The sequence below is a fragment of the Gobius niger genome, assembly GCF_951799975.1.
Source record: "Gobius niger genome assembly, chromosome: 8".
In the NCBI taxonomy this organism is placed as follows: domain Eukaryota; kingdom Metazoa; phylum Chordata; class Actinopteri; order Gobiiformes; family Gobiidae; genus Gobius; species Gobius niger.
Genome location: NC_136859.1, coordinates 3,529,491 through 3,544,156, shown reverse-complemented (window position 1 = coordinate 3,544,156; position 14,666 = coordinate 3,529,491).

The following is a 14,666-nucleotide window of genomic DNA, read 5'->3' as shown; positions in this document are numbered from 1 at the left end:
AAAGTGACGAAAAAGTGAGAAAAACGCCACAAAAAAGCAACAGAAAAGTCTCAACAAAAACAATGAAAACAAAAGTCAAAAGAGTAACTACAAATTACGCAAAAACGCAAGGAAAAAGATCTGTTTTATTGAGTTTTGTAGGTCTTGGCTTTCAAATGTGGTGTTACACTGGCCTATAGGCTGCAAGCTTTTAGATTTGGGTAAAGCTGAACTGAAGACAACCTCTTAACTCCCGTCTGAACCGAGCACAGTTTCTCCAGTGACCAATAAAGGCATTGAAAGTGCAGCAAAAAAGTGACAAAAAATGTGACGAAAACGCAATAAAACAAATGTGAAGAAAAATAATGTGAAAAAAGCGAGGAAGAATATCCGTTTAGATCAGTTTTGTTGGTCTTAGCTTTCAAATAAGGTGTTACTCTGTGAGCTCCAGAAGCTTTTGGATTTGGGTAAAACCGATCTGTAGAAAATGTGCTCAGATAAAGCGGGGGGTTAAGAGGTTAAGTTACGTTAGTTTTACTCAAGCAGATGTAAAAAGAAGTGAAACAAATGATAGATTCAAATCCTAATAGAGGAGTCACTGAGCTTAAAAGTCTGATTAATAATATGAGGATCCATGTAATTCCACAAACAAAACAGAAAATAATTCTCACCATCAAAATTGCTAAAATAAATAATTCTTAAAGCAGAACTAAGTAACTTGTTTACCTTAATAAATCATTTCAGTAGTCCCTCTGGGGGTAATACAAGTGTTAATGTGAGGATTGGGGGTCTTTCATCGCCCCCTGGTGTCTCTGGACAGAAAACCACAATTGCATCCGGGTCGAAGGCCCCAATACACAACTAAAGGAATCACAAAGAAGAAGCTAACAGGCTAGCGGGCAAAGCTAACTGTGGGCTAGCACCACTTAAACAGTATTTACAGCCAAGTTTGAGTGAAACAAATGATCTCCATTGTGTAATTGGATGATAATATCCCTCTGTCCCTTTGTCTTTTCTGTCAGTGTAGTATTTACTCTCACGGACAATTAAGGAGTAAAAAACCGTAACATGCTACGACGCTTGCAGTGGCGCTTATGGCCTCTAGGGGCATGCGTTACTTAGTACTGCTTTAAGACGACTCACTAGTAATAAAGATCTTTTTCATATGTGACATGAAGCTTTTGTCACTTGTAGATTAAAGGGCCTTTCTCACCGGCAAACATATAAATACAGATATATAAATACAGATATATAAATGAATCTAATCTTGTCAACTCTCCCCCAAACACTGATCCTAAATTCGCCGCCGTTCGCTCATGTCGGTATATTTTTACACTGTACCCTCTGAAATCGAGCACTTGTTTTTGTGGCGACTTCTTCTGGAACATACTTTCGTTCTCATCAGGGAAACTCCTCTCGTGGACGGATTAACCTTTGTCAACTGGTGAAACTAAACCTGTGTGTGTGTGTGTGTGTGTGTGTGTGTGCGTGTGTCCTCTGCGGTGGACGGAAGTGAAAGAGACACGGGGGGAAACGTCCGCCATCTTTGTTGACACTGAAAATTCACCCCCTCCCTCGTCTGAACTTCCCATTTCCCTTTGGGTTTCTTCACTTTGGTCAATGATCGGGCTGTGTCCACGCTGTCCACGCTCACGGTGTGGAAAGGAGGAAAATACTCAGAGTCACGGGGGAAGCACACGGTCTTTAGAGCTACAGTTCTGGCTGAAATGTGGCCACCGCGAGTTACTCAAGTGGAAAAGCACTTTGTTTTATTTTGTAAAAGTGTCACACAGAAGAAAAAGTTGGACTTTTCTGATCTCTATCATTTAAAATTGTGATTTATATTATTCAAGCCACACTGAGGGACATTCCACATCATACTGTGTGTTGGTAAAGCTGATACGACTGAGATCTATTATTCAGATCTGGCTACAGCGAAGTCCAGGGTCTGAAACTGTGGCCTCATCTTCTGATTTTCTGATTTCACTTAAACTTTTTTTCTTTATTTCTTTATAGATCCACCAACACACATAGACTTGACTCTAAATTAATTTTATTTTTTCGTAAGTGAAGTGATCGGTCCCGGGTTCGATTCCCACCTGGACCTTTCTGTGTGGAGTTTGCATGTTCTCCCCGTGTCTGCATAGGTTTCCCCTACCACTAAAAACATGTATAATAGGTGAATCCTCCAGCCATGTGTTTCTGATGATTATCATGGAGATGGGTCACTGCTACTTACGTCCCAGTGGCTTATTAAATTTAGATTAACCCCTTAACTCCCACCTGAACCGAGCACATTTTCTCCAGTTTGGCTTTACCCCAGTCCAAAAGCTTCTGGAAAAAAGCTGTGAAAATAGCAACAAAACTGAGACAAGAATAATGATGGAAATGTGACAAAAAAGTGAGAAAACATTAATGAAAAAGTGGCAAAAATGTCAAAAGAAATTGACAAAAAATGTACGAAAAAATGACAAAAATGTGACAAAAAAAAAAGACAAAAATGTGACAAAAGAAATTACAAAAATATGACAAAAATGTGATGAAAATTTGGCAAAAAAAAGACAAAAATGTGACCAAAAAGTGGCAAAAATGTGACAAAAAATGAGTTGATGTGATTGTGTCTAAAATGTGTCTTGGTTCACCATAGTCACAACAGACATGACAGACAGGATCAAATACAATAAGTTAATGATAAAACAATTACAAACAGTTGCTGCGACTCCACTAGTGCTTATTCAGCAGGTTTATTGCATTCGGCACACATGAGCCCTTGTAAAGGCGCTCTGTCGCGGCGCCCAGAGGCGTCAGACTAAACTCATCAGATAAAGGAGGCTCTGAGTCCCTGATGATGGACTCGACTGATCTACGCAGAGCTGTTTGATAAAGGACGTCCAGTGATTTTTGTTCACAGCCAATCACCTTCCCTGCATTCTTTATGACTCTTTGTAGCTTGTTGTTGTTTGCCACCGTGAGATAGCTGAACCATGCCAAACAACCAAACGCTTTTGAGCAAAAAAATGTGAAACGGAAAGAAAACGTATGGAACATGTTAGCAAAACCTGCATTTGGAGACGGTGTGGATCACAAGTTTAATATTTTTACTTAAATTTAGAGTAAATACAGTCGATCGTTGACATTATTTTGAAAGAAATGTAGTGTTTATGCCTGTCAGGGTCAAATGTAATTCTTTTAACGACTTACATGCTCCGCAGTGTGTGTTCTTCAAGGTGCCATAGATTTCGATGGAATTGAAAGTCTGATTTTAGTTTTTAGATTTAGTTTTATGACATTATTCACAGCATCTTTCACACTCCTGCCTGCAGAGGGCGCTCTAGGCTCACTGAAAAGCCTGGTCTCTCACTCATTACTGTCTTTTCTTTACATAGACATGATTTCAAATTCTAAAATATCAATGTTTGGTTCACGGGATGTTTTTAAGCTTTGATTGTGCATCATATGTCGACTTTAAACCAACAAAAACTCACTGTATCAAAAGTCTGCTCGTGTTTGATTGACTTGCAGTGTGAAATGTCCCGCAGTGTGGCTTTAATCGTGTGCTCTGACTGACACATCAGCTTCGGAGCGACAGTGTGGACTCAGCCCGGGCGACCAATCACAGCCAGCCTCTGAAGTAGCACCTCCTCCATCTTCGTCTCTCCTCCTCTCGGATTCCTCCTTCAAAACGAAAACTACCTTTGGACCGCCGTCTCCGCTCCTCTTTCCGTGTAAAAGTTCCAAATGCCAAGAAGCTCCGCGCCGCATTCAGAGCGGGGACGATTTTACACGAGTCGGGGGGAAAAAAAGGGAGAAGCCAAAACGTGATCCGCCTGTACAGAAATCCCAAAAAATCTGCAGCGTTTTCTATCGGACAGAGAGCGGAAAAGATCAATGTGATTTGTTTTTTTTTTCCTGGCTGCGTGTTGAAGCCGTGTGTGTCATTCTGTGATTGATGAAAATAGAGACTTAGGAAGGATTTGTGGGAGGTTTTGCCGGGACAGAGCGTTCTGTTTGGGCCTGTGTGTGTGTGAAGGTTTTACCTCGCGATTCATGCCTTGAGTTAGAAGTGCCACTCGTTCAGACTCACAGGGCTGTGCGCTGTCGGGAAACACACAAACAATTCAGTTAAAGCAAAGGTATCAGATTAAAATTTGACTCAAGTGAAAGTATAAAAGTATACAAAGGTTGCAAAGGTACTTAACCTCTTAACTTCCACCTGAACGGATCCCATTTTCTCCAGTTTGGCTTTACCCTAATCAAAAAGCTTCTTGGGAAAAAAGCCACAAAAAATGAGAAGAAAACAAGGATGTAAACGCAACAAAAATGTGACAAAAATTAAACAAAAATGTGACAAAAATTAAACAAAAATGTGACAAAAATTAAACAAATATGTGACAAAATTAAACAAAAATGTCACAAAAACTCAACAAAAATGTCACAAAAACTCAACAAAAATGTGACAAAAATTCAACAAAAATGTCACAAAAACTCAATAAAAATGTCACAAAAACTTAACAAAAATTCGACAAAAATGTGACAAAAATTCAACAAAAATGTGACAAAAATTAAACAAAAATGTGACAAAAATTCAACAAAAAATGTGACAAAAACTCAACAAAAAAATGACAAAAATTCAACAAAAATGTGACAAAAATGAAAAAAAAAAGAGAAAAAAAACATACAAAAGGTGACACAACACAGCAACAATGCGAGGAAAAAGATCAGTTTTGTGGGTCTTAGCTTTCAAATGAGGTGTTACACAGGCCTATATAATAGCCAAAGAGGACAGAATGCATTTGGTTTAGGCGGATGGTAAGAGGTTAAGAAGCAAAACGTAAAAGTACATTTATTTTAAAATATTGTTTTCAAACCCGGACTAAACCTGGGCAAAATGGGTTTAAACCAGAGACATATTATTAGCAGACCGTCATTCCTCACCCGGTACAAAATAAGTACGTTCAAGGGGGAAATCATGGCGGATTTACAGACTCCCCAGCTCTGACGGAGCCTGTTCCTAAAAAGGGCATATGGGCGGGATCTTCACTGTAGACTCCGCCCTTGTGTGACGTGTAGTTCGGTCGTAGCCGCGCAGCTCCATTGCTAACAGCCCGACCCTCATTAGTACGAGATTTCTAAAAATGTTTCTTACGAAAACCAGACCTGGCCCCTTTAATTCTGCCTAACCCAGCGTTATGACAGGAGCAATATCTCGCTGTAGGAAGATTTTAAAAAGTAAAGGCACCAGGCTTTACAGAACGTGTCTAAAGTCCAATGCTATGTAATGTAAAACTAGCTTGTTCCGCCGCCGCTATATGGAGGTACTGCAGCAATGGCGGCCCCTAGTGTCGTCGTCGTGAATCTCTGCTACAAGCGGCCATTAGGTTTGAACCAAGACTATACACCAGGGCTGAACCAGGAGTGAAACTAAGTCTAAAATGGGTCTAAACTAGGTCGAAGCCAGAGGTAAACCAGGGCAAAAATGGGTTTAAACCAAGTCTACAACAGGAGGCTAAAAGGGGACTAAACCAGGACTAATGCTGCCTTCCATTTGTACTTGGAACTTGCAATTTCATATTATGTTGTATTTTCACCAGCATCACAGCTTAAATGATTCTCATTTCTTTGACTGTCATTAAAAATTCCGACTTCACAACTGGAACGCTGAAACTCGGATGAAACGACTTTTCCTGGCTCCGAGTTCCGACCTCTGAAGACAAATGGAACGCAGCATAAACCAGGACTAAACCAGGACTAAAATGGGTCTAAACCAAGACTACAATAGGGCAGAACCAGGACTAAAGCAGGTCTAAACTAGGAATAAACTGGGTCTAAACCAGGGCTAGCCCACAATTACAACTACACCAGGTTTAAACCAGGTCTGGACCAAAAAAGGAGGTCACTGCTGAAAATACAGTACTTTTACTTTTACTCTAAATAAAAAATGTTGTGGAGTAGAAAGTACAGATTCCTCCTCTGTCATAAAAGCTACTCACTTAAGTAATAGTACCTCTAACTTGTACTTTTCACTTGCGTTTGGATTGTATTTCTGTGGACATCGCGCAGCCCTTCACTCACATGTTTCTGTGTTGTAGCTTTATTTGTAAAACTTTGATAATGTGCGGCTGCTGTGTCGTGTGACGCCCCATGAGCACAAAGTAATGTGTACTTAGACTGTAGTACAACGAAACTACTGCTTTACATGGACTTTATAACAGTCCCAAATTTGAACGCCGTCAAAGATGAACGGACACTTTTTTGAGTTTCTTTTTTGCCTTTAAGGATATGAAACATTATTTTATGTTAAAGCACAGGCACTGGGCCTTAGGAGGAGCACAACTGACTGATAAGATTCTTATTTAGATCAGATTTAATCACAACGCCTCTTTTTGCCATTTCAGAGATTTCATTTGCCTTGTTTTTTTTGCGTAACTTCACATTTGTGCTTTCATGTTTTTATTCATCATTTTCTCGCTCTTTTTTCTTTGTTGGTGCCATGAATTTTGCCTTTTATTTAAGATACACCCGAGTGCATTTTTGTTCATGGTTTTGTTTTTGTGAACTTGATCTGAGTGTGTGTGGATTGTTTTTCTGAAAGGCCCCGCTGCTGTGTCAGAGTGAAAAAGAAGTGCAAGAGTTTGTATTTTGTTACTGCTCAGTCCCTCCAGGAAGTCGTGGACAATTTTCCCCAAAGTTCTCGATGCATTTTTACATCAGTTTAAACCAAAGAGTCTGGGGATAAAGAAAACACTTCAATAGATATTTCCGATAGTTGTATTATTTAAGGGCCTATCTCACCGGAGAGAAGTGCAGAGACTCCGCCCTGTATCCACACATACTGTGCAAAGGGCCCGTATCACCGGCCTGGAGACTCGTCTCGCCGCTGGTCATGGAGACGTCTCCGAGACGTCCTCTGGAGGTGAGGCGAGTCTCCAGGTAGAGAGGTCTACGTGTCTCAAGCCGCTGTGTTGTGAACACTATTTGTTGTCCTCAATCTGTGAGATGTTTCTGTGACGTCTCTGCAATGTCTGAGAGACCTGTCGGAGACCAAGGAGATCTTAAAGCGACTCCATACGACCTCTCGGAAACAATGCAGACCACAAGTCTCCATGTGGTCTCTGCTGAAATCGAACATGTTAAAATAATAATAATACTTTTCATTAGTACTGCACTTAACACATGAAAACACATCTGAAAACGCTACAGTGGCTACAGATAAAAACACAAAACACATCAGCAGTAAAAACACACAAAAAGACATATAAACCTCTTAACTCCCACCTGAACGGATCCCATTTTCTCCAGTTTGGCTTTACCCTAATCAAAAAGCTTTTTGGGAAAAAAAGCACCAAAACAGCCACAAAAATGAGAAGAAAACAAGGATGTAAACGCAACAAAAATGTGACAAAAATTCAACAAAAAGTGACAAAAACTTAAAAAAATGTGACAAAACTTCAACAAAAATGTGACAAAAATGTAACAAAAATGTGGCAAAAACTCAACAAAAATGTGACCAAAAAAAAACATACAAAAGGTGACACAACACAGCAACAACGCCAGGAAAAAGCTCAGTTTCATGGGTCTTAGCTTTCAAATGAGGTGTTACACAGCCAAAAGAGGACAGAATGCATTTGGTTTAGGCGGGTGGTAAGAGGTTAAGAGAATGCCGTACAAAATAAGTGGGTCTTTGCATTGTTCATTTTCAATGCATGACGACCAGGAGACGTCTCCATAACCAGCGGCGACTCGAGTCTCCAACAAGTCTTCAACTAAATCAAACTTTATTTATAAAGCGCTTTTCATACAAGAATGTGTCACAAAGTGCTTTACAGATCACATTTGAAACAACCCGCCTGGCAGACCCTCCCATCCCTGTCTCTAACCAGTCCCCAGGCTGGTGAGACTGGCCTTTTAAAAACAGAACCTTGTACACGCTGTGCATTTAGTCAGATAACAGACTGTCGCCAAATAAAGACCCAGTAGCAGAGAAATGAGACTCGGTCGGAGGGCGGTGAATGACTGAGGCGCTGGACAACATTTCCTCCGGTGCATATAACAGTAAAACAGATTTTACTTATCAGAAACTCACTTTATTTGAGCAGAAGTCACGGAGTTAAGGAAATGGCAGATTATTGCGATAGGGGAAAGTTTCGGACTTTTGGAGAAGTTGCAGCTGCGATCACAACATTGCGAAACCCTGGAGGGACTGACTTCTGTTTTCTTGGTTCCGTTGAACAAAATCTCTGTTTTCCATTGACAGAAACACGAGTTCACACACCACATTTTCAGGTAGCATCCATCTCACCCAGACGTTTTAAAATAATTGTGTAGCAGGTCGAACTAACAACAACTTTATTACAAACTGAATGTACAAGCCTGGGCAAAAGCGTAAAGTGACTAAATACATCTTTACCATCGTCACAATGGGATCCCGGCCTCCTCCGCTAATACTGTGGCAAACTGAGAAATAACGTCAGCCTAAAACGATAGCACGATTTGAGTCGTTTGATGAAACAATATCATAATTCTGCTGCCAAAGAAACAACGCACAAGTCACAGATTTAGTAAATTGAAGTCAATTGTTTTTCAGGTTTTAAGCCAATTTGGTCTCTTAACATAGATGTATTTGGGAAACGGTCATTTCAAGGGTCAAAATGCAATTTTCTCTCATTTTGGCAACTGTATCTCCAACATTAGTCGCTCCTACAGACTTAGAACTTTCTAGTCTTGGACTTAATAATTATTCGTTTTTTAAATATCTAATTCCTAGCCTGATTTATTGAGTTTGGAACAACTTCACCTTATTTAGACTTAATAAACAATGAATAACACTTAATTCATCATGAATAATTCATTAGTTAAGTGTGACTAACACGTAAAGGGATATTTCAGGATTTTTGACATAGGGCCTCGTTTCCTAGTTATCCAGAGTGTTGCTGATTTCTGGAGATTTCATTTTTTTCTTTATTCATGCAGTTCTTATTTGAAGAGTGTTGTGGCGCTAGGCTAGTGCAAGTCTATGGTAACTAGTAGCCTGCTTTAAAAACAGTCTGACCCGCTCCACAGAGCACCTGAGCGTATCACTTATAACACCAGACTAACCATATAAATGTCTGTGTCGATAGAATAATTTTAACCATTTTGCATTTAAAATAACTTATATTTGAGCAGCATCAGCTTCGTGGTTGTATAAGCTATGCAGCGGCGGAGTGATCTGCTAGAAAATAGTTCCTCAAAATGCAATAATTCATGGGATGCAGGTCAGTTATATTCCAAACATGATTCTATGGACACAGACATTTATATGGTTAGTCTGGTGTTATAAGTGATTTGCCTCAGGTGCTCTGTGGAGCGGGTCACACTGTTTTTAATGCAGGCTAGCTGATACCATCGAAATGCAGTAGCCTAGCACTAGCCTAGCGCCACGAAACTCTTCAAATATAAGAACTGCAATTAACCTCTTAACCCCCACCTGAACCGAGCACATTTTTCTTGGCATTAACCAAAAACTAAAGCTTAGTGAAAAAAGTGTTGAAATAGTGACAACAAAACAAAAATGTGACAAGAACTTGGCAAAAACACGACAGAAAAGCAACATTAGCGGAGAAGACTGTGTTTTCCACTTATTGTGCATTTTTGCTACACTTTGTCATTCTCAAAACCTTTCCAAAGTCTGCACAGTTTGTTGTTAAGATCAGTTTGTGGAGTTTTGCTGACGGATGAAGTGAAGTTAGTCGAAGCACAGTAAGCACAAGATGTAGGAAGAAAAAAAACCTTGTAAATAAGTGTATGCAGAGTTGTACATGTAAAAACACATTTCTGACTGTGAGGCTGTAATCGCTAAAAACTTTAGAGAAAAAGAAACTTGTGCCGTTTGTCGTGTATTTTTGACTGAAAAAACCTCGGGGTCTTTCGTTGCCTAAGTGTGTGGGGGAGTCTGGTGCATTCAAACGAGTGGGAGAAACTTTTATTGTAAAAAAAAAAAAAAACATAAAGATTAAAGAAAAAAAAAGTGTTAAATGAATTCATGTGCGGAGTTTTGTACATATCGGATTTTTGTAAATTTTTATTTGACTCTGATGCAACACAAAGAAGTTCATTTAATAAAGTTCACTGTGGTGGATTCCTGTTTTCTTACGAGTCTTTTTGTTAAGGGTTTTTTTCCAGCAGCTTTGGGCATTAGGCGGGACACACCCTGATGAAGACAGCGATCCAGGTTTTATGACGTAGCCCCTTCATAGCGACATCCGCCATATTAGAGTTGTTGAAAGTGTTCGAGCAATTCAAACGTGCCAAGCTTTTGTTAAAGGAACAGGCCACCGTTTTTACATACTGAGATATGTTCTTACCTGAGCTTAGACGAGTTCATTTGTACCTGTCTGGTCTTCACGCTTGTCCTCAGTCACGTAATCACAGCACAGACGGCGTTAGCTTTTAGCCTCCTCTCCTCTCCTCTCCTCTCCTCTATAGCTCTAAACCAGGTGAAGACAGAAGCTACCAAGCTCTTCCACGTTTTCCCTTTTTAAATATGGTTACATGAAGTGTTACACGATAAAGTAAAATTACACAAAATTAAACAATGCGGATCAAAAGGGGATCTATATTGTAAGGCGTAATAATACCAGGAGTAGTTCGGCATCCACACAGTAAAGTGAAGATATGAACTTATGATGAACTCTCTCTCAGGAAACAACGCAGACTCCGAAACGCGCTTCACCAAACCACCTCCTGTCCACCATAACAAGAGGTGAGAGAGAAAGACAAAGGATTAAGAGACAAGGCTCACACAGTAAGTTTCTCTGTTTCCTACAATTTATTTATTTCATATAATTGCTGAATGTATAGTTTGGTTTCACTTGATTTTATTATATTTATTTATTTTGTTATTCCTATATTGCTGATTTTATGTCCAGCACTTTGGAAACACTTGTTTATAAAAATGTGCTATATAAATAAAGTGGACTGGATTGGATGCAAAATACTGAAGTGCCGCGAGCTTTAAAGACATGTCCTCCAACAGGAGCCACAAATAAACTGGCCTGTTTGTAAAAGGGTTCTGGCCTTAACAAAGTTATCTGAACTAGTCTCTCGTCCTCCTTCATGAACTTAAGATGAACTCTCTCTCAGGAAACAACGCCAGCTCCGAAACACGCCTCACCAGCCCACTTCCTGTCCACCATAACAAGAGGTGAGAGAGAAAGAGAAAGGATTAAGAGACAAGGCTCACGCAGTAAGTTTTTCTGTTTCCCACAATTTATTATATAATTGTGTCAAAATTACGGCTTACACTTGTACTGCACTTTATAGTTTCTCATAGTGCTGTGGATGTTGTGGCTAACAAAAATGCTAAGAAAAATGCTAAAAGCAAAGCAGTTCTTCGGGCCTTTATTAGATGACAGCGTGATGACAGTCGCAGAGAGTCTGCAGGTTTAACAAAACACCAAGCTTTTATACCAAAGGGGCTGATCTATAAGATCAAAGCATTTCTTTACCAAACAGATAACAAATGGGCATCCTGCTTTACGACAAGTTTACGACTGCAATTTCCCCAAAAGTAGTCTCCTGAGCTCCTTTGTTCTTCAGGTCAACCCAGGTCAACAGGAGGTCACAGGAGATAGCAAAGAAACAACTGTTATCTCACTTTAAGCTAAGAACATATTATATTATTTAGAAAACAAGAAGACACATATTTCCACAATTCCTCCCTTTGATCACATTTAAACACATGTGATCACACAAAGCAAAACATTATCAAAAACACAAAACTACTTATATAGGGACAAAGATTAATACAATACATTGAATATGACACCATTGTGACACCATTGAACACTTTTTGTAATCCAGCGCAGAACACAGAACAAGCTAAAGCCACAGTATTCAGATGTAATCTACACTCAACCCATGAGTGATATTCATGTCTTAGACCTAAATTACACCACTCAACTTTTGTTTTCTTATCATTTCTAGTTCTTTCGATCAAAAAGAGTCATCATTATTTCTACAGAGACAAAATGAAGTCTCATTTTTGGCCTCCTTTTCAACAATTGCAAACAATTCCGTGTGCACCCAGAATGGCAGCAAATGGCAGTGGTGTGATAACTTAGACTTAATTTTTAGGGAGTGTCTTAAATTACACTCAAGAAGTTTCATGTGAATTAGTCAAATTTAAGTGTCATTATCATAATATTTTTAGATTTTCTAGAGTATTCATTACAGGGTCATTACAGAGTCAAAACTATGACTTGAGGTCTGTTTAACCTTGGTGATAAATAATCAAATTTACTTTATTACAGTAGGTATTTTGTTTCTCAGAGTACAAACCTATGCTTCTTCCTGCTCTGTGTTCCAAACCTGTTACATTATTTGAGCTTTAGGAAAAACAAGGACAGTAGCATTTTGTGAGCTTTGTTCGGAGTCCTTTCTTGTTAGTTAATGGTGTCCAATGGGTCCAATGAATTTCAAAATTCCATAGGGCTAAAAACACAAAAATAGAACATATCGTGAGTACATATAGACTTAACAAAATTTGAAAAAATAATTGACCAAAATGAACATTACTCCCCCTTTTTCTTTTGGGCTCCTCCCATTGGAGTCACAGATGTAGGACCAGCCTCCTTTTCAGAGCGAGGGTGGGGGAAGAGACATGGTAGTAAGGTCAGGGAGTTCAGCTTCCCTATGGCCTTGTGTATGAAACTGTTCTTCAGTCAGCTGGACCTGCCCCGTAGATTCCTTAGTCTCCTCCCTCAAGGCTTTACCTTGAAGAGACTGCATGATGGTTGCTTATGGTCCCTGACAATGTTTACAGCTGTACGGGTGAAACACGTGGAGTACATGTCCTAATTATAGGGGAGAGGGGCTCTACAGATCTTCTTCGCTGCTTTTGCGATGCACTTGAGGCTCCTTCGGCAAGAGGTAGTACTGGCGCCGATAGTTCTTCGTTTCAATGTGAATAAGGGCTGTATGAAGCACAGTGGAGATGGCATCTTCAGTTGAGATTGGACCGATAAGCAAACTGGTTTGGGTCCAGTGTGTCAGGGAGATCAGACTTAATGTGGATCATGACGAGCCACTCAAAGCACTTCATAAGAACTGGAGTGAGTGCTACTGTGTGGTAGTCCTTAAAACAGAAGGGTGGTGACTTCTTTGGCAATAGAATTGTGATCGTTGCTTTGAGACACCTTGGGACCACAACCTTCTGCAGAGATGTGTTAAGAATGTCTGTGAAGACCTCAGTGAGTTTGTTGACTACTCACATAGGCATGGTTATCGTGGTGCCATTTCTGAGTCTCCATCTACAAAGTAATTCCTTTGAGACACAGAATTGAACTTCTTGACAGCTGATCTAGATGACTGGACAACCTCAATAAGTTGTCTGCTCAGTTCTTCTTGCTTGATTGAAGATCTATCTCCAAGTTTAAAGTCATTTCTATTCCAGCCGAGCCGGCGATGACCAGTATAACAGTAGTATACTGAATCAGAGTGGCTTCATAAAGTTGTAAAGCAGCTGTTATTACAGTAAACTGAGCCGATACATGAGTCAGTTGTTGAGCTTCCAGCACTTGAAGTTGATCAAGAAATAACTGTTGAACCACTGCATATAAGGATGTTATGGTATGCCCATCTTGTGCTCAGTAAGACCAGCCGTCACAGAATAAAGTCATATCTGGATTTGTAAAGAGCGTTGTCAGCAAGTCTGTTCTCACATTTAGTTTCTAAGAACTCCACTTCCTCAAGAGTGAATGACTGGTATGCCATTTGATGATTTTACGTCATTCTCCATGGGCAAACAGCTGTAGTGCTTAGTCCTTGTTGCTCTTACACTCCCCCATCTTGGAGTGTGACTTTATTGTTGTTACTGCCGCTTTGGGTGTCATCTGAGGATGGTCTAGGAAAGGATACTCAAGATCCAGGGGGTAAAACAAGAACTCCCTGATGTTAAGGAGATTTGTCAGCTGAGTCATTTGTCAGGGATGTCATCTAGGCTTTGTCATTTGCTTATGGTTCCTTTCAAGCAACTGTACAACTAGTACACCGGACATCTCCAATTATTTATGATTGTTTTAATTTTCTTCCAGGCAGTCAAAACAGAGGTTTTATACATGACATGCCCTTGGTGATAGTCCATGTTTTTCTTCCATTCTTTGAGGTGTAGGCACATACTTTCTACAAAAACTCTGTTCTATATTTTAGCATGGTGAATTGGGACACTGTTGTCGTTTGTCCTGCAGTTTATCTAAAATGCATTTGGTTAGTTTTTTCTCTTCATCTCATCCAGTTGAGTCGGACAGTTACTAAACTCAAAAATAAACAGAGGTTAATGCACAACACAATTATCAGGTGAATCAATATTACAACACAGTCTATGTTTATGCTGACTATTTAGGCTTATGTCAAAACATGAGCAACATGTTTAATTTCAGTGGGATTTTCCAAATTAAAAGATCAAAAAGTTCCTTATTAATTAGTACTAATTTCTTGTAATTTTTTACATTTCTTCTTTTTAGATCTTACATGTAATTAGTAACCAATAGTTTAACATAAAAATTCAATACAAATTTCCCATGGTCAAAAAAGTGAAAAGAAAAATAGTAACAAAGTATCAAATTAAAGATGGCCCAGATGCGCCAGCCAAAATCAGCAAAAAGACATGTTCACTGGCCAACTACTATGTAGCCTTAGAAGCAGATCCC